The following is a 26,993-nucleotide window of genomic DNA, read 5'->3' as shown; positions in this document are numbered from 1 at the left end:
TCAGACAAACTAGAATGTGCAGACTCCATTCTGACTGGTTCCTCTCTCTTACCCATGTGAAATTTGCTGTCAAGGCTGTTGTCCTCTGAAGGAGCTTCTGAATTCATTTCCTCATCATCTTCCCATGCCCTTGTGAGGTTCTTACCACCCTCCCCCCATCTGTAACAGCCTCCTTCTTGGGGGTCTCTGCTCTGAGCTTCTACACCACCATCATAGCTGCTTTTCCAAATGCTTGAGATCTGTTCATGCTACTTAAGGTTGACAGGTAGTCTCTATGGTAGGAAAGGGGTTCCTTACATTACAAAAGAATAACAGGATTTATTAAAGAAACATCTTTTGTGTATGTTTACAGATCAATAAGCATATACCAGGAGAAATTAAAAGATGTAATGTTTCAAACCATTGACGTTTAAGTACCAATCAGAAACTAAGATAAAACAGTTGTGAAATTATAACAATAAAAATGGATGCACATTTATTTATTCAATTTCACTCTAAAATAAAGTCTATTGACTTTTTTTTAAGTTTATTTATTTATTTTGAGAGAGACAGAGAGAGTGTGAAAGGGGGAGTGGCAGAGAGAGAGGGAGAGAGAGAATCTCAAGCAGGCTTTGTGCTGTCAGAGCCTGAGGTAGGGCTCAATCCCAGGATCCTGGGACCACGACCTGAGCCAGACCAAGGGTCAGACACTTAACCGACTGAGCCACCCAGACGCCCCATTAATTTTTTTTTTAATTGAAAAATTTCAGGGATGTCTCTCTCTCTCTGCCCCTCCCCTCGCTCGCACTCTGTCTCTCCATCTCTCAAAAATAAGTAAAAGTTAAAAAAAAGAAAAAGAAAAAAGAAAAATTACAGGTGCACCTAGGTGGCTCAGTAGGTGGAGGGACCCCATTCTTCATTTTGGTTCAGGTCATGATCTCGAAGTGATGAGATTAAGCCCTGCATTAGACTGTAGGCTGAGTGTGGAGCCTGCTTGGGATTCTCTCTCTCCCTCTCTCTGCCCCTCCCCGGCTCGTGCTCTCTCTCTCTCTCTCTCTCTCTCTCTCTCTCAAAGTAAGTAAACATTAAAAAAAAAAAAAGGAAAAGAAAAAAAAAGAAAAAGAAAAATCACAGAGACCCCTTTGTTTCCTTTGTGACTTGTTCTCCTGTAGCTGGTCACTTTAGTCTTTCCTTGTTCCATTGTTTCACTGCACCAAAGGATGTTAACCCAGTCTTTTTGGGGTATCCTGGGATACCTTAAGTTTTTGTCTATTTTAAGTCAGTCTATCTTAATCCCTCTTATTTTGAGAAAATTCTGTCTAGTAAGTTTTTCATGAGGATGTAAATTTTGTGGGCATGAAGTACAATGCTATAGTCCCTGCAAATTTGTTAATATCAACATTGTACAATCACCTTAATCCTTATTACCTGGAAAAGGCTGCAGGAGATCAGTGTGACATTTAAATTAGAAAGTATGTGAAAAGTAATTTCGACCTAATTCTTTTGAAATCCCCTGGCTTCCAAGAATGAGAGTAACCAGGTATCACTTAGGAGCTGGCCTGGGTAAAAGGAAGAGGTAAAACCAGCTCTCATATATATGAGGGAAACATGTTCTGCAAGGGCTTCAGGGATACTGATATGTTTATTCAGAGCCCTTAAGTGTTGTGTAGACTCAGCCGGGTTAGTAAAACTTTGTCTTCACAGGTTATTTTGCCCTCAGCCTGCCCCAACTCTCATTCTCTGTTTGTTTTGTCTATCCTTTTTCTGTGTCAGGAGGGGAACTGGTAATTGAACAGAGAGGCAGAAGGATAAATGGATAAAAGGATGTGTATATGTTCCCACCATCCAGCCAAGGGTTTCCAGTCACTGGAGTTTTGTCTCTATCACCAGATCTGAAATGCTGCAATCTGAGGAATTTTGCGAGGTTATTAGGTAACTACTATCCTGGAATCTTGCACATTTGACATAAAAGCATCGACTTTATCTTCTCCTGCCAGGATGCAAACTCTAGAAGGGAATTGTTTTGTTGGTAGCACAGAGGAGTCCTCAGGACAGTAGTCAATCAAATATTTGTTAAGTGTGGGGTGCCTGAATGGCTCAGTCAGTTAAGCATCTGACTTCAGCTCAGGTCATGACCTCAGGGTTCGTGAGTTTGAGCTCCACATCAGGCTCTGTGCTGACAGTGCAGAGCCTGCTTGGGATTCTCTCTCTCTCTCTCTCTCTCTCTCCCTCTCCCCCCCTTGAACACTCTCTCTCAAGATAAATAAATAAACTTAAAATTTTTTTTAAATATTTAAGTGAATGAATTAAAATCACAAAAAATTAGTGATATTTCTTTTTCCTTAAACACCAAAAGACTTTTTTTAATTTAGAGTGTGAATATTCTCTGATTGAAAAAAAAAAGTCTCACTAAAGGCCAATAAAAGCATAAAAACCTCTAAAGCTCTAAAGTAAAATCTAGAGCTTTCGTAAAAGTGTCTATGGACATCGTCAAACTAGACCTAACGTGGACACTGTATCATCCTTCGAGGAAGGAGCATCTGCTCAATTACTACTAAATTATTACATTCAGTCAATTCAGTGAAAGAAAGCAGTAAGACTAGTTGTTTACCATTGCATAGAGAAGACCACCGGTTGCTTGGTTATAGTTGTTACCATTGGCTTGACTTCTGGTAAGACCATTGTACCTGTATGAAAAACCCAGTGGCTGAAAGTTGGCTTTCTTCCTGATCTTTCCCATTTCTTCTCATAACTTATCTCTCTGTGAAGAAGATTTACTTATTTGTTAATCCTGTACACAAATATTCTAATACTACATATATGCTAACGCTAGGGGTACAAAAGCCCTGGCCCTTACATGCTCAGGTTAGCAAGACCAACTGAGAAATAAACATCTATGTACCATGCAGGGTTAGAAGTCATAAAATCGGTATGTGACTCTGTATCCCAGTGGAGCTTGTGTTCTTCTGGACCCAGGTTTTGAGAGTGTTGCTTCTACTAGAAGTTTGTTTTGGTTTTTTAAAAAATGTTTATTTATTTATTTTTCAAAGAGAGAGTCAGAGCATGAGCAGGGGAGGAGCAGAGAGAGAGAGGGAGACACAGAATCCGAAGCAGGCTCCAGACTCTTAGTTGTTAGCACAGAGCCTGATGTGCTATGAACCGTGAGATCGTGACCAGAGCCAGAGTCAGACACTTAACCAACTGAGCCGTCGAGGTCCCTCTAGAAGAAGAACTTTGTATCTGAACCTGACCTGTCTGAAACTTGGCCTGAAAATCATCAAAATCTCTGTAAGGGGTGGAAATAGAGCTGGAAAAACTCATACCAAAACTGCAAGCAATTTTCTGGAGAATTTGACACTTGATACATATTTGAATCAGATTTGTCTTTTATTCTTAAAAAAAAAAATAAGCCCTTCAGTTATGCAAAAATAAAATAAAATAAATAAATAAAATTTTTTTAAAAATCCAAAGCAGGAAAGGTCACTTAAGAAATGATGGCATCATAGAGTGAAATTTCTATTTCCACAAAGTAAAAACAAAAAATAACTTACTTAGTATCTCCAGCTGACTATGTCAGACATCTCATACTCAATGTAACTACAATGGAACTCTTGACTTCCTCCTTCAAAACCCCCTGTGTGCCCCAGCCACCCCCACCGCCCCATTTTCCATTTCTCAGTAAATAGTATCACTAGTCACCCAGGGGCATCCAAGATTGTCCCTTTCCTTTAACAGCAGATTCAACTCCTCAGCAAACTCTGTCAGTTCTATCACCAAAATACATCTGAATCTGTCCACCTCTCCCTTTTTCTGCTGTCACATTCATTTCCAAGTTACTGTCATCTCTCACTGAATCACCACAGTGGCTCCTTCCACTCCTGCTCCTGCTCACCTCCAGTCCATTCTCTGTTCAGGAACCAGAAGGAGCTTCCCACACCGCCCCTCCCCCCCCGCCTTTAACTTGATAGTTCCATTTTCTTTTTATTTATTAATTTGTTTGTTTGTTTGTTTTTGAGAAAGAAAGAGAGAACACACAAGCAAGGGAGGGGCAGAGAGAGAGAGAGAGAGAGAGAGAATCCCAAGCAGGCTCTGTGCTATCAGCGCAGAGCCGGACTGGGGGGGGCTCAAACTTTCTGTGAGATCATGACCTGAGCTGAAATCAAGAGTCGGGCATTTAACCGACTAAGCCACCCAGGTGCTCCAGTTCCATTTTCTTTTTAATTAATAAAATTTATTTTTTAGAGTAGTTTTAGGTTCACGGTAAAATTGAGTGGGAGGTACAAGGAGTTCCCATATACCCCCTCTCCCTGCCCATGCACAGCCTTCCCCACTGTCAGCATCCCCTACCAGGGTGGTACATGTGTTACAATCAATGAACCAACACTGACACATCATAGTCACCCAAAGTCCATATTTTACATTAAGGTTCACCCTAGGTGCTGTGCGTTCTATGGTTTTGACAAATGTATAATGACATATATCCACCATGACATGGATATCCACCATATATCCACCATTTGTCATATCCACCATGACAAATGTATAATGACGTATATCCACCACTATCAGAATAGTTTCACTGCTCTAAATATCTTCTGTGCTCTGCCTATTAATCCCTCCCTCCCTACTAACTCCTGACAACAACCACTAGCTGTTGACTGCTTCTGTAATTTTGCCTTTTCTGGAACGTCATATAGTTGGAATCAAATTGGCTTTTTTCACTCAGGAAGATGCATTTTAGCTTCCTCCATGTCTTTTCTTGGCTTGATAGCTCATTGATTTTTAGAGCTGAGTAATATTCCATTGTCTGGATGTACCACAGTTTATTTATTCATTCACCTATTGAACTGCATCCTGGTTGCTTCCCAGTTTTGGCAATTATGAATAAAGCTTCTGTAAATATCTGTGTGCAGATTTTTGTGTGGACGTGACAATTCATTTGGATAAATACCAAGGAGCATAATTGCTGGATTACACGGTAAGAGTACGTTTAGTTTGGTAAGAAACTGCCAGACTGTGTTCTAAGTGTCACTTTACATTCCCACCCGCAGTGAATGAGAGTTCCTATTACTCCACATCCTCACCAGTATTTAGTGTTGTCAGTGTTTTGGATTTTGGTCATTCTAATAGGTGTACCGCGGTATCTCGTTGTTGTTTTAATGTGTCATTCCCCAATGATATATGATGTTGAGTATGTTTTCATGTGCTTACTTGCCTTCTGTATGTCTTCTTTAGTGAGGTATCTGTTCAGGTTTTTGGCCCATTTTTAAATTGAGTTGTTCATTTCCTTATTGTTGAGGTTTAAGAGTTCAAGTTGTTAATAAATACTAGTTGAGCAAGTGAGTAATTGAAACCTTCAGCCCATATCTACATAATCACATATACATTAGAACAATATAAGTTAGTTCCAAATGAGACCTGTCAGTCTTTTCAGTACTACAACTCATTCACAAGAATAGAATTAATATATAAAGAGTAATTTTTATATATTTGGCTAGTAATTAGGTAACATAAAACAGTATTTTATTCTGGCTTTCTTATAAAATGACTACCGTTATAACAAAAAGTCAGATAATATTCATTTTTTTCTTTGAGATAGATATTCTGGAGAAAAGAAAAGTATTTCCAATTATAATGCTATCATTAGATGTCTTGAGCCTCCTAGAAAACAATTCACGAAGAGCCTACCAGCCAGCCTTTTGTTAATTGTATAAGGAGTATGGCTCCAGCAACTACAAAGGTGGTATTTTTGCCTATGGAGACAGAAAAGGAAACTAGTTGGTGGAGCATAATTTTCTTTGTTCTGGCTTTATTTCACTCTCTGATACCTTTTATATTTTCCGTAAGCACGTGGATGTATAATCCTCAACAATTTAACTGATCTTTGGAATGTGGATACCACTGAATTTTATTTTTAACAAGGATCAAAATCAAGTAGGTATTATATTAAAATGCAGTTTTAAAGAACAACTTTAAAGTTTTGTTAAATGTAAATATATATTTGAACTATGTACTTGAGAACATAGAGGCTCAACAAGCCCCTGCTCTTGGAATTGTTCTTGGAATAGGGAGAGGGAACAGATTCTAATGAGGCTCAAATCATGTGGGAATTCTAAAAATAGCTAAGAATATGGTCTTACTGTACATGTTCTTTTTAAAAGCTATCATTATAAAGAACTTATCAAGCTGAACACGCAAAAAAACAACCCAGTTAAGATATGGGCAGAAGACATGAATAGATACTTTTCCAAAGAAGACATCTATATAGCTAACAGACACATGAAAAGATGCTGAACATCACTCATCATCAGGGAAATACAAATCAAAACCATACTGAGATACCACCTCACACCTGTCAGAATGGCTAAAATTAACAACACCAGAAACAACGGGTGTGGTGAGGATGTAGAGAAAGGGGAGCCCTCTTGCACTGTTGGTGGGAATGCAAACTGGTGCAGCTACTCTGGAAAACAGTATGGAGATTCTTCAGGAAGCTAAAAATAGAACTAACTTCTGATCCAGCAACTATGCTATGAGGTATTTACTCAAAGGATACAAAAGAACAGATTTGAAGGGGTCTATGCACCCCGATGTTTATAGCAGCATTATCAACAATAGCCAAACTATAGAGAGAGCGCAACTGTCCAAGGACTGATGAATGGATAACGATGTGGTGTATATATATATACAATGGGATATTACTCAGCCATCAAAAAGAATGAAATCTTGCCAATTGCAATGATGTGGATGGAGTTACAATGTATTATGCTAAGCAAAATAAGTCAAACAGAAAGACAAATACCATATGATTTCACTCATATGTAGAATTTAAAAAACAAAACAGATAAACATGTGGGGAGAGGGAGGAAGAGAAGAGAGGGAAACAAACCACCAGAGACTCTTAATGACAGAGAACAAACTATGGGTTGATGGAGGGAGGCGGGTGGCAGATGGGCTAGATGGGCGATGGGTACTAAGGAGGGTACTTGTGATGAGCACTGGTGTTATACGTAAGTGCTGAATTACTGAACTCTACTTCTGAAACCAATATTGCACTCTATGTTAAGTAACTAAAATTTAAATTTTAAAAAAGGCGGGTTGCTCTGTCTCTGTCTCAGAAATAAATAAATGTTAAAAAATTTTAAAAAATGGGGCGCCTGGGTGGCTCAGTTGGTTAAGTGTCCGACTTCAGCTCAGGTCACGATTTCGCAGTCTGTGAGTTCGAGCCCCATCGTCAGGCTCTGGGCTGATGGCTCAGAGCCTGGAGCCTGCTTCCGATTCTGTGTCTCCCTCTCTCTCTGCCCCTCCCCCGTTCATGCTCTGTCTCTCTCTGTCTCAAAAATAAATAAACGTTAAAAAAAAATTTATAAAAAAAGGCGGGGGTGGGGGGGAAGCTATCTTTAGTTGAACTCATAGAAATAGAGAATAGAATGGTGGTTACCAGGGGCTCGGGCTGGGGAGAACTAGAGAAACGTCGTTGAAGGATACAAATTCACAACTAAAAGATGAATAAGTTTTGGAGCTCTAATGCCCAGCATTGTGATTACAGTCAACAATGCTGTATTATAAATTTCAAAGTTGCTAAGAGAGTGTATCTTAAATGTTCTCACCACAAAAAAGAAATGATAACTATGTGATGTGAAAGAAGTGTTAGTTAACACTTTGGTGGTAGTCATATTTCAGTATATGCATCAATGTGTTGTACAATTGTACAATGTTACATGTCAGTTATATCTCAATTTTAAAAAGCTATCTTCCATAAGGAAATATTGTGCTAAAGCTTCAATTTAGCAGCATTCTCAATAACTTTTAAATATGTTTCTATAATTTGGGGGACAGAGATGGATTGATCTATATTAAAATATTTCATTCATTCATTTATCCATTCATCAAATGTTTACTTGAAACAAAACATGTGGCAGGCCCAGGTCAAAGGACTTGGGATAAAACAGAAAAATATCCCTGCCCTTGTGGAGATTATATTCCAGTAGGGGAGACATCCAATCAACCATCAATATAGTAATAAGCAAATTATGTAGTATTAAGCCAATCAAAATATTTATCGAGCACATACTAGAAGCCCAGCAGTAAACAAAACAGGCAAAGATGTTTATCTCTATGTGGTCTACTGTCTGGCAAGGAGAGATAGGTAACAAGCATAATAAAAAAGCAAATTATATAGTATGCTAGAAAGAGTTAAAGCTAGTAAGTTTAAATCCAGAACAGAGGAAATAGTTGAAATAAATCGTCTTTCCTTCTGAAAGTTTTTAGTTTCTTCATAGTCTAAAGGCAAAAACTGCTCAACTTTTAAAAGAATATTTTGGAAAACAAACAAACTTGTCCAGTTGTAAAACCTCTTTTGTTAATAGTTTGTAGATTCGTTCAGTCATCAATACCTTTATTCCGAAAATATGTATCAAGCGCCCATTTGGCACAGTAGACCGCAACAAACAATATAGACACAGTCCCTGCCATGATGGGCTAATACTTTATTTCATCCAAGAATTTCATGGAGACCAAATGGATCTGAAAAAAACATTTACCGTAAAGTTTATAACCACTCTTTAAAGACTTATTTTGTGTTTGTTTGGTCAACCAAAAATCTCCCGAAATCCAAACCACTGCTTCTAACTGGAGAGACGGAGAAAGGGAACAGTCTTTGCTGCTGCTAATATTGTTTCATTTTCACTGCAACAAGGAAACCTCTCCTGCTCTTAAACCAAGATGTGTGAACTGAACCATGGAGGGAGGTGTCAAGGAAGGTATTCCCAACTGCATACTTAGGCGAGTCCGGGCGAAGAAATTGTAGTTTCTACAAGAGTTTTTAAGTACCACCTCTGTGGCCTTCTTACTGAACACTACGTCCACATGGACTATGGTCCACATAGTCTTAATGTCCCAAAGTCCAAATAATGGAAATGATTAAGAAAGAAAATGTACCGTATCTAATATCTTAACATGTCCTAAAGTGCTCTGAAGACATTTATGGTGGAATCTGTTCTTTTTGCTGGCCTACAATGTCTTCCCCCTTCTCCTGGTTCTAGCACCCCACTTTTCCTTTGGAAAACAACCCTGCTTTATTCCACATGCCAGGACTGCCAGTCAAGTAACCAACTCCCTTGGCCAAGCAGTGTGTCTGGGGACCTGAGCCAGACCAGGCTGATTCTCCTGGGATTTGAATCCTGAGCAGGTGACTCAAGGTCAGAAAATATTTATAGCCAAGACTTTCCGATGATGGAGCCCTGAAGAAGTGGTTCATTCGCTCCTGCCATCTGGATCCCCAAGCTTACTGAACTACCCCCATATATCCTTCCAGTAAAATTCCTTTTACTTAAATATGCCTGGGTTGACTTCTGTTGCTTACAAGCAAAGAATTTTATTAGACCTACCCACATAAATAGATTGGAGAGTATAATATAAATAATTATTGCACCTTGAAGAAGAAATTTGTGGAAAATGGCAAAAATGAGAATTGATTTTGTTTTCCCTTAAGTGTCATCCAGTTTACTCCTCAGGGCACAAGAGCACAGTTTAAATATAGATGCAACAAGCATAATTTTTCTTAATGTATTGAGAAAAATTGTACTTTTATAAAAACACTATTTTAAAATAGGAATTACAGATAAGCTTACCTTTTTATATAAAATTGTTAATGTTCAAATAAATTTTGTCACAAAAATAGACTCCGACCTCCCAAATGAGATCCTTATTGCAAAAATAAAATGAGTCACTGTAATAGCTATATGTGGTTGCAATTGCTGTAGTTTCTTTACCAACAAGTACATATATGTATATGTGTGTGTAGACAGACACACACAAATATATATTTACAAAAACAGTATTTACCTGTTTGACGTTTAGGTACCGATTCCTTGAGGATGGAGAGTTTAACTATGATTGGAAATCCTTCCATTCTGTTAACTATTCAGCTTTCTGACCGTTTCCTAATTTATAAAGGGGAAGCAAAGCAGATCCAAGGGCACCTTATTCAATATAACCTTGATCTGGCTGCTGATTTTTAAATTTACTTCTGGTTTTAAATCTGGGCTGGTACAATATTTAGGTAAACCAGGAAAGTTTTGCAAACTTAAAAATATAGTACTGATGATGAAAATATGGTCCAGTAACAGTAACACTCATTTGATGACCAAATCTTTAAGGATGGTACTTTATAATTTTCAAAACTTTTTGTTTATCATACCCATCAGATTCCAAGCAAGAAATAGAAAGTACTCAGAATGTTCAATAGGGAGACTTTAATAAAGAGACTGATAACCGAGTGTGCACAGTTTGTACACAAAGCAAACAAAGGATGTTGACAGAGTCAGACTCGCAAGAGTAGGTAGAAGACATTACTTCTCCTAGAACCTAAGGGCTAAGGGGTGGAAAGAGTGTTATCAGAACTCCATGGAAAGTCAAAGCCAAAGAAGAAGGGTCACACAGCTGCCGCCAAAGCTGTGGGGTGGAAACAGTGAAAGAAGGCAGAATTATCTTGCTCCTTCTTCCCACCTTCTGATCCACTGCTAAAGCCAATCAAAAGCCAGATGGCAAGGGAGTCCTGGCAATGCAGTTAGTAGGAGACAGCAAATCCTTAGGGCACAGAAAATCAGAGAAGGGGGGTAAATGTCTCTGGGGGTGGGGGAGGGATGGAGAATAACCAGCCACATACATTAACTCAGAATAGAACAGGCTCAGAGAGATTAAGCGCCTGATTAAATTTACACAGTTCATAATCCCTGATCGGAGAATTTGAAAACAAGTTTCCAGACCCTCCAAAGCCAGTGTTTTTCCAATATGCTTTAGTTAATGGCTCAGGTGCTCATGATTGAGGAGGAGTGTGTTGCTTGGGTCTGAAATAATATTTTGTTTCTAACTGAGCTACCTCAGTGAAGATCCCTAAGAAGGTCCTTTGTTGCACATCTACCATGAGAATTTGGCCTACAAAGTAGATTGTCTGATAACCTGGTGGACACAGTGATGATGACTGTCCTGTCCTGATGAGGTCAACGGAGACACTGGGAGTCATGGGGGCAACAGAGAGGAATGAGGCAGCCAAAAGGGGAGCCCTAAGGCTGTCAGGGAGGAGCATTGCGGTGTGGGTAAGCCTGGCCGTAGCAGGCAGCCAGCCTGAGTACTGAATCCACTCTTTCTCTCATTATCTGGGATAGTGGGTAATTAATCTGCGTCTCTATTTACACATCTATCATTGAGGGTAAAATACCTACTTCACTGAGTTGATATGAAGACGAAAATAATGCCTAGAAAGGGCTGAGCATGATGCTTGACGTAGCAGCTCTAATTGACACGTCTACTATTCACTGGGCTCTTGCTACCCACAAAACAGACTTCGCGTGAGTCTTACTATCCCTCATCTTACAGATGTGGAGATGGAGGCTTAGAGAATGATTTGCCAAAGACCACAGAGCTAACACAGGTGTCGGGATCGGAATTGAAGAGCACATGTTTCTACTCCATTACACAGTTTCAGACAAGGTGGCGTCCCGAGGTTTTCCTAGTGGGTCTCAAGGCAGAAACTTTAAAAATGTGCCGAGCACACATTTTTCTTGAAATTTTCCAGGTTGGTGTCATGTGAGGAACATGAATTATACACCCTTTTCTGGTTATTGCTTTCATCAGTTCGTTGTGTCCATTGTTAACATTTCAGGGCTAGCACCAGCAATGTTAGTGTTTTTTAAATAAAGCACATCATGCCCTTGAGGGATACGCCTTTCACCAGGGGATAATTGGTTTGGAATCCTGATGCCATTATTTATCGTCACGTGGAGGTGATTTGCAAGGAATATGGCTTTGATGCTTGAGGATTGGCTTTGCGCCAAGAAGTCATTGTTGGGGATTCTGGCTGTTTGATGTTAAGATGCAATCTGCCGAGGAGCTGCCTGGGCCTATTAATAGGAGTTCAAACACAGTGTCACCAGCTTAACTATGAGGGCCTGGACAGAGAGCCTGCATAACAATTCTGAGCGAGCCAGGGGTGTCATTGCACAGGACAGTGTGACCTCAGCACCATGATAAGGACTCACGAAGGCATCTGAAACATGCCAGCACTTCCCTCCACACTCACTCTCATTCAAACTCACTCTTTTGGGCACTGACAAAACAGGGTACGCCACAGTTAGGTGTCTGTCTTTCCCACAGGACAGAGCTCCTTAGAGGCAGGGATTATGTCATTAATTCAAAAAGCATTCATTGAGTGTCTCTTGCCACTGTCAGGCATTGTATGAGGAGCCAGGAACCTTATTCATCTTTGCACCCAGCACCTCGTACAGAGGCTAGCACATGGCAGGCATTCAATAAGGGTTGTGGGTAAAATATTGCTCACTGAGGGGGCTCAACATAAGCACTGTCACATGAATGTGATGTTTTTTCAAAATTTCCTGTAATACCCAGGCTTTTTGAATTAGGAAAATCAATCAACTTATGGCAAATATAACAGAACTGATTTTTTTAATTTTTTAAAGTTTATTTATTTTTAGAGAGAGAGCAGGGGGCGGGGTGGGCAGAGAGGGAGGGAGAGCGAGAATCCCAAGCAGGTTCTGCACTGTCAGTGCAGAGCCTGATGTGGGCCTTGAACTCACCAACCATGAGATCATGACCTGAGCTGAAATCAAGAGTCAGACACTCAACCGACTGAGCCACCCAGGCACCCCTAACAGAACAATGTAATACTTTCTTATTTTTCTTGTGGTTAAAAGCCAAAGAATGCCAGTTGATTAAATATTTGGTTATTTAACACTTAAGTGCATATTTGGTCATATCAATTAAAAAATAAACTCAATACCTAAACAAAACATAAATCATTCATTGCTATTGTCTAAAAGGGAATGTGTATCTCACAGCTATCATTAAGGGGATCAAGAGCTTGGATTGATAAATGCTTTCCCTCTTACCGATATTACTTTTTATAGTGAATTAATGATACATAATTATGATGAGACCGCTAGACTACAGTCAATCATTTAAAAAATCATAAAAAAGAACCCATATTAATGAAATGTTGTTTGTGAAAGCAACAGAAACTAAGACTGACTAAATGCAACATAAAAAAAATTATTTGAAAGATAACGATAAATCATTAACAAAGTGAAAAGCCATCCTATGGATTGGGTGAAAATATTTGCAAATCATGTATCTGATAAGGAGTTAACATCCAAAATATATAAAGAACTTATACAACTCAATAGCAAAGGAAAACATATCTGATTAAAAGATGGGCAGAAGATCCAAATAGACATTTTTCCAAAGAACACATATCAATGGCCAATAGGAACATGAAAAGATGTTCAACACCATTCATCATCAGGGAAATGCAAATCAAAACCACAATAAGATGTCACCTCACACCTGTCCGAATGGCCATTATAAAAAATACAAGAAATAACCAGTATTGTCGAGGATGTGAAGAAAATGGAAACCTTGTGCACTGTTGGTGAGAATGTAAACTGGTACAGCCAATGTAAAACAGTATGAAGGTTCCTCAAAAAATTAAAAACAGGATTACCATATAATCCACATTTCTACTTCTGGAGAAAACAAAAACACTAACTCAAAAAGATATATACACCCATATGTTTATGGTAGCTTTATTTACAGTAAGTAAGATATGGAAACAACCTCAATATCCATCAACGGATGAATAAAGAAAATGTGATACATATATATATACATATATATATATACATATATATACACACACAATGCAATATTATTAAGCCATAAAAATGAATGAAATTTTGCCATTTGCAACAATATGGATGGACCTTGAAGGCATTATGCTAAATGAAACAAGTTAGACACAGAAAGACAACTACCATATGGTCTCATTTATGTGTGGAATCTTAAATAAACAAAAACAAAAACAACCAAGCTCATGGATACAGAGGAGAGGTTGGTGGTTGCCAGAGGCGGAGGGTGGGTATGGGCAAAATGGGTGAAGGGAGCTAAAAGGTACACACTTCCAATTATAAAATAAATAAGTGATGGGGGGTGTAATGTATAGCATGGTGACTATCATTAATACTATACTGTATAGTTGAAAGTTGCTGAGAGTCAATCTTAAAAGTTCTCATTACAAGAAAAAATATTTTTGTAGCTATGTAAGGTGACAGATGTTAAGCAGACTTCCTGTGTGATCATTTCCCAATGTATACAAGTATTATGCTGCATGCCTGAAATTGACACAATGTTATATGTCAATTATATTTCAATTTTTAAAAATCAAGGAAAAGAAAGAAAGATAATAAGTAGCTCTTAAAAGAGAAGCTCTTAAAAAGATGTCAGGAACCAAAGGGTATTAGATAGCAGGAAGCACAGTGGGGTTGTGCGGCAGAAGCTGAATGGATATCCTGCCACTAGACCCTGGCTAACCCTGCCCCTCTGTGCAGAATGTCTAAACTGTCTCTGTGACACGGAGGTGGAGCCTATGCAGGCTGACCTAAGATCACAGGACCGCAGCCCAGATTCCAGGGCACCGGAGCAGTGAAGATGTGGCCCCTTGAGCTTCTGTAGCAAGAATCTGGGCTCTGTCTCCCATAAGCCTTATCCATTGGGACAGCCATAAAAGGCTATGTCCATTATATAAACTGAGTGATTTTATTTATTTATTTATTTATTTATTTATTTATTTATTTATTTTTAAACTGCGTGATTTTATAACAAACCCAAATTATATTGTTATAATACCTTGTGATAAAAAATTAATGTACAAAAATCTGATGCAATAGTATAAAAAGAGATAAGTTGGGGCACCTGGGTGGCTCAGTTAGTTAAGGGTCTGGCTTCGGCTCCCGTCATGAGCTCACTATTCGTGAGTTTGAGCCCCGCATCGGGCTCTGTGCTGACAGTTTGGAGCCTGGAGCCTGCTTTAGATTCTGTGTCTCCCTCTCTCTCTGCCCCTCCCCTGCTTGTGCTCTCTCTTTCTCTCTCTCTCAAAAATGAATACACATTAAAAAATTTTTTTAAATACATAAGTCAGTAAGGTTGAATAATGCCTCCCTCCCTACCCTGCAAGGATATCCACATTCTAATCCTCAACACTTCAGAACATGCTGTTTATATAGCAAAAGGGACTTGACCCATGAGATTAAGTTAAGGGTTGAGATGGAGAGAATAACCTGGATTACCTGAGTGTGTCCCAGGTAATCAGAGTCCTTCTGAGAGAGAGAAGAGGGACTAAAATCAGTACAAAGATATGTGATGGTAGAAGTAAGAGGTTGGAGAGATGTGAGTAAGGGGTCCCAAGCCAATGAATGCAAGAAGCCTTTACAAGCAGGAAAAGGCAGGAAATAGATTCCTCTTAGAGTCTTCAGAAGAAACCAATCCTGCTGACACCTTGACATTAAGCTTCTAAGACCCAATTTTGGCCTTTTGACTTATAGAACTATAAGAGAATAAATTGTGCTGTTTTAAGCCACTAAGTTTCTGATAATTTATTATAGCAGCTGTAGGAAGCTAACACAAGGGGTAAAGGGGGAATCCTAGCCATTTAAACTTACGGGTAAAACACAGAATTCTAGGTAAATAGGAAATTCCAGAAAATGGAAGATAGAATACAAAGACACTTTATGATCATTAACTGCAGCTCTTCAGTATTGTCAACACAAATGTAGTTTATTCTACCAGCCAAATTTGTTGTCAATTGTATCAACATGGTGAACTTTGGGGCATAACTCCAAGAGCCCGTATCTTCCAATGACCTACCAGTATGACTACAAGCGTATAAGGAAAAGGGTATATCTGTTAGCAAACATAATTTTTTTTCATGTTTATTTATTTTGGAGAGAGACAGAGCACAAGTGGGGGAGGGTCAGAGACAGAGGAAGACAGAGAATCTGAAGCAGGCTCCAGGCTCCACACTGTCAGAACAGAGACCTACGCAGGCCTCAAACCCACAAACTGTGAGATCATGACCTGAGCCGAAGTCAGATGCTTAACCGACTGAGCCACCCAGGTACCCCTACATTTCTTTTAGAGAAGTTAAGTTTATAGAATATACTACTTTGAGCATGTAGGAGAAACAAAGTAAGAGTGGTAAATACTTCATATATTTTTAAATAACTCAGTAAGCCAAAGAAATTTATGACTGATCATTAAAAGAGAAACCATCCTTTTTAAATATGTTTTTCAATATTTGTAGTTTAGACCAAGTTCTATCATTAAAGCTATTTTGAAGGAAGAAGACTTATACCATAACACATTTTCCCCCTTTTCCCCTTAACACTCATTAAAAATTGTTTCTATCCATAAGAATACCTAGTCATTATATCCAACCTCCCTAACCTCATCCAGATCCTCTCTCAAATAGAAACTAATAATTCTAATTTTTATCCAGCTTTTTATCAAAGCCCTGTATCAAAATCAGTTGGGTCACTGAAGATAAAACATCTCTGGCTGCCAGTTCCCTTCCCTCATATGTCCATGTGCCCTGGTTATATGTAAGGATGTCCAAATAGCCTTTACCCCCTATGGTAGCTGAGTTAAGAGTAAACGCTTTAATACTTAAATTAATCCTCTCCCTGCAGTGAAGTGAAAATAGAGGGTTTCATTCTTGAAAAGTCCCTTGAAAAACTAAATACAATGAAATATAATATTCTGTTACATGGAGATAAAAGAAAGACAGACGTATCAGTGACAGAGATGTATTATATAAAGTGAAACAATACTTAGCACTTTTGAAAGAAAGAGAACACATTGATAGGAAATATTCTTTATTTTACATTAGTGAGTTTGTTTTTGTGTAAAAACTAATCCTTTGTTTTCCATAATGGGTAGGTGAGATGAAGCCACTTGTTGCTATTCATTGAGTTTAACACATTGGACATTTGATTCAGACAAAACATTTCTCTAAGTTACATTTGATTAACCAAATCACATTAAACTCTTTGAGTTCCATAGTGGCTTTAAAAAAATTTTTTAATGTTTATTTTATTTTTGAGAGACAGAGAGACAGAGAACAAGAGGGGGAGGGGCAGAGGGAGAGGAAGACACAGAATCCGAAGCAGGCTCCAGGCTCTGAGCTGTCAGCACAAGCCTGATGGGAGGCTTGACCTCAGGAATCAAGACATCACGACCTGAGCCAAAGTCGGACACTTAATCGACTGAGCCACCCAGGCGCCTCTATACAGTGGCTTTAATGAGTCCAAGCCTAGTAGTATTCTCCCCAAATTGTAACATTTTTAAAAGCACATAATCACATCACTGATAAAAGTTACAGTTTACAAAGAATAAAATGATTATTCTCATTTCACTGACAAGACTTTGCTCAAATAATATTTTGACTTTTAGTGAATCTTGGAAGCAATAGTTTAGTTCATGGAATTATTATACATTGATATATTTTAATGAAATATAAATGATTACTTTCTATGGTAGTGAAGTCAACAAGTTATAGTTCCATGTGATTCAACAGACCTGAATACTGTAGAATTGAGAAACCTCTGGTTATGCTGATTCTTGCTCCCTGGAGTTGAGTCTCACTCTTGTGCCAGAATCAATTAACTGGGGCAGGTATATGGTAAGAGCATCATTCTCACTGTGGAGGTGAGGCCAGGAACTGAGACTTGCTATGACTAGCCTGCATATCTGGTGCACCCAAAACTGGGCCTTGGCACTTGGAGCCTCTGAATTTCAGCATTTCCTGCAGCCCTGTACTTGTGCCTCACTTTCCTTGCCTGTCCTCCACTTACCACCACTCTCTATATCTTTTGGCTATTGGGGTAAATGAGGAATTGCTAGAGATTCCTACCACCCTTCCTGCCTTTTAGCACTGCCATCCACCATATCCATGACAGAGTTCTGCAGAAGACCTATTGTAAGTAGGATAACTTTACATCCTGTTCAGTTTGGGTGTTGTGGACTGAATTGTGTTCACCTAAATTCATAGGTCGAAGTCCTAACCCCTACTAACTCATAATGTGCCTGTTTTAAGAGAAAAAGCCTTTAAAGAGGTAATTAAGTTAAAGCGAGGCCGTTAGTATAAACCCTAATCTAATCTGATTGGTGTCCTTATCTGAAGAGGAGATTAGGACACAAGACAACACATGAGGGATGAACACCCACAGAGAAAAGCCTATATGGGGATACAGCAAAAAAGGTGGGCAGCCACACGTAAGCCAAGGAGGGAGGCTTCAAGAGAAACCAAATCTGCCGACACCTTGATCATGGACCTCCAGCCCCCAAACCTGTGCGAAAATAAATTTCTGTTGTTTAAGCCACCCAGTCTGTGTATTATAGGTCTGTTGTAGCAGCTCTAGCAAACTTGTACACTGGGGAACTTTTGAGAATGACCAAAGGGCTGCTATCAGTAAATATTCTGAGACAAGTTAAATTGGGATTGTTCTGGACAAATCTGGATCAATAGTCAAATCAGTGCTAAGCTTTAGAATAACCTGCCCCAAGGAGAGGATGGGGGAAAGAAAGAGGAAGTTGTTCCATGCTAAGGGAACTCCTGAGTATCACACAATTTGGGTATGTTTAAGAAATACCAGGGGCACTTGGGTGGCTCAGAAGGTTGAGCATCTGACTTCAGTTCAGGTCATGATCTCACGGTTTGTGAGTTCACACCCCACGTTGGGCTCTGTGCTGACAGCTCAGAGCCTGGAACCTGCTTCAGATTCTCTGCCTCCCTCTCTCTCTGCCCCTTCCCCTCTCTCTCAAAAATAAACATTAAAAAAAAAAGATTTGTGGGTTGTTTTATTTTTGAGTAGGGTCATGCCCAACGTGGGGCTTGAACTCATGACCCTGGGGCCAAGAATCCTATGCTCTACCAACCGAGCCAGTCAGGTGCCCCAAGATTTGTGATTTTGAAAAACCAGTCTGGCAGCGTGTGGCTGAGGGATCGTTAAGTAAAAATGGAGACTGAAGGAGACTGAAACTGAAGGTTATTGCAAAGGCATCAGGAAAAGATGTTGAGAGCCTGCCTAAACTCAGGGAGTTACAGTGGGATGATGGGAGGAGACAAGTGCAAGGAATATAGAACCTGGTCACCAAGTACATATAGGGGACAAGTGAGAGGTTCATAAAACAAATTTGAGTTTTGGTTACTAAATCAATGGAGATGCCATTTACTGAGACAGGAAATAAAGAGAAAGGTCAAGTTTGGAGAGTTTCTTCCTAAAATGGTTAATGGTGGCCCTGGCTATGTAATTTTTATGGGTCTGACTGTAGACTATGGAATATAATAAAGTTAGAGATAACTGAAAGTAGTATTTTGAAATGTTTGTTAAAAATGGAATAAATCCTCAACTCTTCTTTGAAAAGATCAATTTAAATAATTAGTAAAATAATGTGCCAATTATGACTTTATATTACTCAAAAATACCTCTAGACTGTATCAATAACTTTTATATTTAAACATGTCATGTTACTGTATATTTAGAAACTATGAGAACACTTCTCACTGGCGATGCAGGCTATCCATGTTCAGGGCAGCGTCTGGCTAAATCAAGTTTCGGCTGTTCAAGGTGGCAGGAAGATTTGGTCAGTCAACCTTGAAACCAAGCAAGTTGTTCACTTGCTTCTTGGATGATCAGTCATCCAGATCTTCCCTTTTTCATGCTTCATCAGCTTTCCAATAACTTTAGCAATAGGAGTCAGTCATTGATTCATTCCACAAATAAGTGCAATAACCTTGCCTGCTACCTGGAGAACACTGATAGGTCTGAGGTCACAAAATCTGAGATATAACCATTGTCCTCAAGTTGTGCAGCTTCTCAGGGGAAACAAAGCAAGAAAATGGATGTTTTCGGATAGTACAGCAATTTCCTTAGTAGAAATATGCACAAGGAGCTCAATCAAATCCATAGACAAGAAGTGGGGCCATTTCTCACTACCCCAGGCCAACTACATATTCATAGTTTTGTGGTTTTTTCCCACATATTCATGGCTTAAAGAATAAGGTTGTAAATCCTCGTGTTGCTTAGTGGGAAGATAATGATAGTGGGTAAAGTTGATTAATTAAAAAGAAATCATATAGACACATTATTTAAAGATATGGAGCTAAGCTAGAAGAACTAAAAATAGGAAAAGTTTTGAGTGATTACCCCTGGGAAAGGAATGGTGGGAGGTGGGGTGGGGCAGAGGATTTTCATTATACACCTTTCTTCTTTTTAAATTTTTAAATATTTATTTATTTTTTGAGAGACAGAGAGAGACAGAGCACGCGCAGGGGAGGGGCAGAGACAGGGAGACACAGAATCTGAAGCAGTCTATAGGCTCTGAGCTGTCGGCACAGAGCCAGACGGAAGGGTTGAACTCAAGAACTGTGAGATCATGACCTGAGCGAAGTCAGATGCTTAACCAATTGAGCCACCAGGCGCCCCCATTATACACCTTTCTATTTTAATTTTCTATCATGTGCATGCATTTGATAAAAATAAGAAAATAACTATACATTTTAGCTCCTTCTCTTCAGTCACCTTCCTTTGGCTCAATCACTTTCAATAGCACCTTGCTGCCTGCACAATACTTTTCAATATTTCTTGTCTTGTCATTGAAGGGACTTCATAGGTTGGTCTCCCTCAATATTATTTTTCACTGTTTCTCAAAATAAGTCCAGGCTGGACTACTCACCGTCTCTCCAAATTTCTTCTAAGTCCCACATTTGCACCTTTGCTTGTCCTATTTTCCTTGCCTAGATTCTTCCTTCTCTCTCTGCTTCTTCAGTCTACTAAATGCCTAATGCTTAATTAGGTCAAATGCCATCTTCTCTGTGAAGTTTTATTATCCAGTTTCTTTTTTTATTATTAATTTTTTTGTTTTCATTCGAGAGAGAGAGAGAGAGAGAGAGAGAGAGAGAGAAAGAAAGAGAGAGGAAAGCAGAGGGAAAAAGAAAGAGAATCCTAAGCAGACTTCATGCTCAACGCAGAGCCCGACATGGGGCTCAATCCCATGACCTGAGCTGAAATCAAGAGTCAGATGCTCAACCAACTGAGCCACCCAGGCACCCCTATTATCCAGTTTCTATAACATTGATTTTGGGGTTACTCACTTGACACTTATATATTACCTGCCATTATTTGGTGTTATACCTACTTTAGACTATAAGCTTCATAAGACCAAAAAATTTATTTTAAAAGTACCCAGCATAAAATCATTTTTCAAAATGAAGTATTTAAAAAAATTTTTTAATGTTTATTTTTATTTTTGAGAGAGAGAGAGAGAGACAGACAGAGTGCAAGCAGGGCAGGGGCAGACAGAGAGGGAGACACAGAATCTGAAGCAGGCTCCGGGCTCTGAGCTGTCAGCCCAGAGCCCGACATGGGGCTTGAACTCAAGAACCACGAGATCATGACCTGGGCTGAAGTCAGATTCTTAACCAACTGAGCCATCCAGGCGCCCCAAATTGAGGTATTTTTAAATTGAGGTATCTAAGGATATAACTTGATGCACACTGTAAAACCTACAACTTGTGTAGGCACCACCATAGCAATTAGGATGGAGAGCATTTCCAGTGTTTTGCACCAGGTGAGCGGTCGGTAGACACCAGACTTGGCACAGAGAGGAGGAAGCAGAACCAGGAGGATGAATCTTGAGCTTGAGGCCTGTCGAAAAGGATTGGATCCTCTGAGGTCAGATGAAGTGAAAAGTCACATACCGACGTTGGGGTGGGGGGTGGGGGCGACGAGGGGGCAGTATTTACTAAGTCCGAGCAGGTTTGGAATTGTGCAATCATGTGCTATGCAGGCAAGGTTCAGAGACCAAGAGGCAGCGGTGGAGGTGGAGGTGTTGGGGTGGCCATGCCAAAGTCAGCTTTCTTTCTCTAGTTAGGAGAATCGGCTCTCTTAAAAATCCTAGAAAGGGAACGGTTGCAGTATGTGGTGCTCCTCAGGTCTGAAGCAATGAGATTTGTGGGGGAGAGGTTTCTCTTAAAAACATTTACTCACTGACTGACTGGCTGGCTGCTGATAAAAGTGAGATCTTGGCTGACTTGGATGTTTGGCTGTGCTATATTAATTAAATGCCCCACTCAATTCCCCACGTGGGAACTGCATCTGACTAAGAGCACATGAAAAGGCCAATTGATTGATCCTAGCACAATACCTCTCTAACATTATGCTAGATTGCTTCTACCTTATATTTCAACAGAGCTGTCGTCCGGCAGGCATCACAAGGCTCAGAGTGTCTACTGAATGTCTCTAGCTGGCTGTCTGTGCAGCATCTTGAATTTAACATGTTCCCTTCTTGGTCCCTTCTCCCCTGTCTAGTCTTCTCCACATTTTTAAATGTCATGCAGTTGTTCACACCGACGTTCTAAAAAGTTCAAGGAGTCCTCTTTGATTCCTGTCCTTTCTTTCATACTCCGTGTCAGAGCCATCAAGATCTGCCAGCTGTCCCTTCGAAATGTATCCTGATTTTGTGTTACACATAGATTAAGCAGGCCAAGTTTGGAGCTAGATTGCCTGGGTTTGAAGCTTAGCTCCAACACTTACTAGTGGTGTAATGCTGAAGAAGTGCTTTAGTGTCCTCATGCGTAACACGGAGATAACAATATCATAGTTTTACATGTGTTCCACGTGTTGATACATATAAAGTACTTGGAATTAAGCCCAGGTGTACTAGGTGTGCAATAAAGGCTAATTCTGCCTCTCAATGTACCATTTTAATCCAAGCCCATCTTCTCTCACTTGGATTACTGAAAACACTAACCTTGGGGCGCCTGGGTGGCGCAGTCGGTTAAGCGTCCGATTTCAGCCAGGTCACGATCTCGCGGTCCGTGAGTTCGAGCCCCGCGTCAGGCTCTGGGCTGATGGCTCAGAGCCCGGAGCCTGCTTCCGACTCTGTGTCTCCTTCTCTCTCTGCCCCTCCCCCGTTCATGCTCTGTCTCTCTCTGTCCCAAAAATAAATAAACGTTGAAAAAAAAAAAAAAAAACACTAACCTCTACCCAGTTTCCCTGCTTTTATTTTTTGCCCATCTTTGGTCTACACAGTTACCAAAGTGAATTTTTAAAAATATAAACCAGGGGCGCCTGGGTGGCTCAGTTGGTTGGGCGTCCGACTTCAGCTCAGGTCATGATCTCACGGTCTGTGAGTTCAAACCCCGCATCGGGCTCTATGCTGACAGCTCAGAGCCTGGAGCCTGTTTCGGATTCTGTGTCTCCCCCTCTCTCTGACCCTCCCCCATTCATGCTCTGTCTTTCTCTGTCTCAAAAATAAAAATAAACGTTAAAAAAAGGTTTAAATATATATATATATTTAAACCTTTTTTTATATATATATAAATCAGATCAAGCCATCAACCTCTACAAAACCTTCCAATAGTTTCCCAGCCACAAAGGAAATCTAAAGTTCTTACCAACAAGGCACATGCTAGGCTGGCTTCTGATGATGACTCATCATCTACAGCTTACTCTTTGCACTGGCTTCGCTTAGTTTCTCCCTTCCTGCTGCTTCTCAGATAGGCAGGTCACCCCAGTGTGGACCTTTGCCCTTGCTGTCCTCTGGTGAGGAATGCTCTTCAGCAAGCCCTTGGCATCCAAGCATCCTTTATTTATTTATCACAGCTGTCTTCCCAAATTACCCTATCTCCCCATTCCCCATTTTATACTTCCTCATCATTTTTATCAGTACCTGAAAATACACTATCACTGAAATTGTATGGGCAGTTTCCCCTACTCCAATGTGAGTTTTCATAGTCTATCTGGTTCATTATCATGTCCCTGTGGCTACAGCAGTAACTGAACATCATAGGAACTCAATAAATATTTGATGAGTGAATGAATGGGTTAATTTTCATATCTTCTCATACTCTCCACCCATCCAGACTGTGCTCCAAATTAAATACCACAGAGACATCTAGCTCAGTCTAGATGAGCTCATCTAGCTCAATGTTCTCATTTTGTAGGGGGAGAAACCTATCAGCCAAGGTGAAGGTTGTCTAGGGACCACCTTCTACTCTTGTCCCAGTGTACTCTGGTATACCATGTGGCAGGTCACCTTCTTTCATCCATACTCTATGGTTCCTTGGTGCTATTGACAATGCACAATGAACACAGGTAACTAAAGGTTATTATTCAAAGGTCTTCTTCTCTTACCTTCTATCTCTAGGTCTTTTCATCTCCTCTCTTCCTTTTCTCCCTCCACCTTTCTTTCAGCTAGTCCTCTGAGCTCCCCTCTTGGCTCACCTTCCCCAATGGGTAGTCAAGTCCATTGCTGTGCCTTCAACTACCATCTACATGACAAGGAATCTATACCTTCCGCCCAGATCTCTCTTCTCATCTCCAAGTGGCACTAACTGCTTACCAGGTATCTCTGTCTAGATCCCCGCCCCTGCCCTCAGGCATCATACACTCAATATTTCCAAAGCAGATTTTATTCTCCATCAAAATAGTTCTTCCTTCACTGCTCTCTATCCAATGAATGGAAAGGGATTGCTCAACCTGGAAAGCTCCTCACTTTCTGTTCCCTTCACTCTTTTACAATTTTTTTAAAAAATTATTTTAATGTTGATTTATTTTTGAAAGAGAGAGAGAGAGAGAGAGAGAGAGAGTGTGTGTGTGTATGTGTGTGAGCAGGGTAGGGGCAGAGAGAGAGGGAGACACGGATTCCAAAGCAGGCTCCAGGCTCTGAGCTGTCAGCACAGAGCCCAACGCGGGGCTCAAATTCACGAACCCGTGAGATCATGATCGGAGCTGAAGTCAGACGCTCACTGACTGAGCCACCCAGGCACCCCTTTGTTCCCTTCACTCTTAAGGACATGCTGATGCTACCCAAATAATTATTGCATTTATTTCTCTCATTTCTACTGCTAATACTTTAGTTATACCTATCATCATCTCTTATATAGATTACTGTAACAATCACCTAATTAAGTATTTTTCAAAATGTGGTTTATAACCCCTTAATGAGGCACCAAATCAATGTACTGGGCCATACCAAGCTTTAAAAAAAAAAATCTTAAGCTTACTTCTTTATACAATCCAGACATGAGCAGCATCGAATTAGCAGCAACACAGAAACATTTACTGGAAGCTTTCTTTTTTTCATAAAGGTCAAAATACTCGAAAACATTTTTAATGAGCACAAAGAAACATTTAACAAAGAAAGTCAGTCTTCTGCTCTGATACACTTAACCTGAGCGGAGGAATGTTTTATACGAATAGCACTTAGTGGATAGCATTATCAAATTCAGTGGCAATTTGGTTTTAAGATGATTTACATATGCACCATGATTATGAAAGACTATTTCTCCACAGCGTTACTCTCCAGCAGCCGTATTCATCATGCCTCCTGCCCCAAAAAGGTTAGCTCCTTAGAATAAATTCTTTCTCCCTTTCCATGTATTAGCTCCCATCTAATGGTAGTTCCATTAGCAACCATCTTGGATTTGAAATAGAAGTTGGATACTCTTACTTCAACTTGGTCCAGGTCCATGATCTGGGTGGGAGCTGAGTTTTTCACTCACTGTGAAATTTTTTCCCATGTCAATGTGTCCAATAATCATGCCTCCCTAAATTTTTCCCCTTCAGCAAACTGTGAATTTGAACAGGAGTCATTCCATGTCTCTCTACCAGTAGCTCAATCAGGTTCCATCTTCCAGCCCTTGAGAGCAATGTGGATGGGATACAGTTCCCCTGACTGACAAGCACAGGATGGCAAGGGGTCTCCAATGTCTACTTGGCTTAAGACAAAACAGCCGAACCTGGCATTCCCTAAGCTCTTTGGCCCTTTAGCGTTACTCTTGTGGCCTCATTATCTTGCTCAGTTGTTTTCTTGGTTGTTGCAGCCAAGCTCCAGGAGGGCTGGAACTGTGTTGGGTTCACCGCTGTATCTCAAGCACTTCCCCCTGTCTACTCCTCTGCTATTTGCATTTCTGACCATCTTGCTTTGTGGCTTCAGAGAAAACACTCTTCCATTTGTCTCAGTATCTTCCTGTCCCACGTAGGGCCAGGCAAATTGGCATCCCTAGGAAAGTTACTGCCTTCCTGTGGCAGGGGACCCTCCCGTGGTCTCCAGATCTGCCTGGCCTGCCATTCCCAGTATGCTGGGCCTACCAAGGGCTGTGGCCATGCAGGGGACGGTCCTCAGCATCCTGTGGCCCACTAAGAGCACTTGGACAAGGACCACAACCAGATGAGGGGACTGCACCCTCCCTGCATAGGCTTGCTTCCAGGTGACCCCTGACTGAGGTTGTTTGTCCCCCACCCTCAACCACCTCCCCAGACCCCTGCCTGGCCACTATAACCAGATTTTTTTAAAAACATGAAATAGAATGCAATGGAGTAGTAAATATTTGAGTGCAGCACATGCAGTGAAGTCCAACTATTTTTTTTATAGTTGTACGTGTTCAGGGTTTACAGTGTAACACTGTGGATCATAGCCAGAAGAATTGAAAGGTACTATTTTAATTTGTTACCCTGTCTCCATTTCTTCCCCCCTCACATTCACTTTCCACCCTAGGAACGACCTTTCTAAAAAGTGAGTGCAATATGGGGAATCTTTAAACTCTGTATGCCAAGTAAGGCAAAGCTAGGCTTGAAGTCAGGCAAAGTCTGACATTTAATGGTGGTGTGATAATGGGAGAGTTAAGTAAACACTGACCCTCCACCTCCTCAGCTTTATAGTGCAAATAATAGCTTCATGAATTCAGGGCTGTAGGCCAGCCCCATGCCAACCATTTTAAATCATTTAGCTCTAATCTTTGCAATAATCCCAAGGTACTTCTTATTATCCTCATTTTGTTACAGAAACTGAAGCTTAGAGAGGTAAAGAAACTTGCTCAATGTCAGGTTGCTAAGATGTTGCTGAGCAAGGAGTTCATTTCTAGATTCTCTACGCTCTCCATGGAGCATGTATTTCTACCCATATAACATTGCAGATTTGTAATCCCATGGCAATTTGTATTGACTGTTCACACATGCATTTAATTCAATCAATTCCGTATTTATTAGGCATCAGTTAAGTACACGGCACTGACCTGGGGACCAGGGGGAAAAGAGAAGAGTAAAATGCCATCTGTTCCTGTGGAACGTACACTTAACTTGGAGAGGAAACACCGGGAG

This window comes from Felis catus, chromosome C1, assembly GCF_018350175.1.
Source record: "Felis catus isolate Fca126 chromosome C1, F.catus_Fca126_mat1.0, whole genome shotgun sequence".
Classification (NCBI taxonomy): Eukaryota; Metazoa; Chordata; class Mammalia; order Carnivora; family Felidae; genus Felis; species Felis catus.
The sequence above is the reverse complement of the archived record's forward strand: the minus strand, read 5'-3'. Positions refer to the sequence as shown.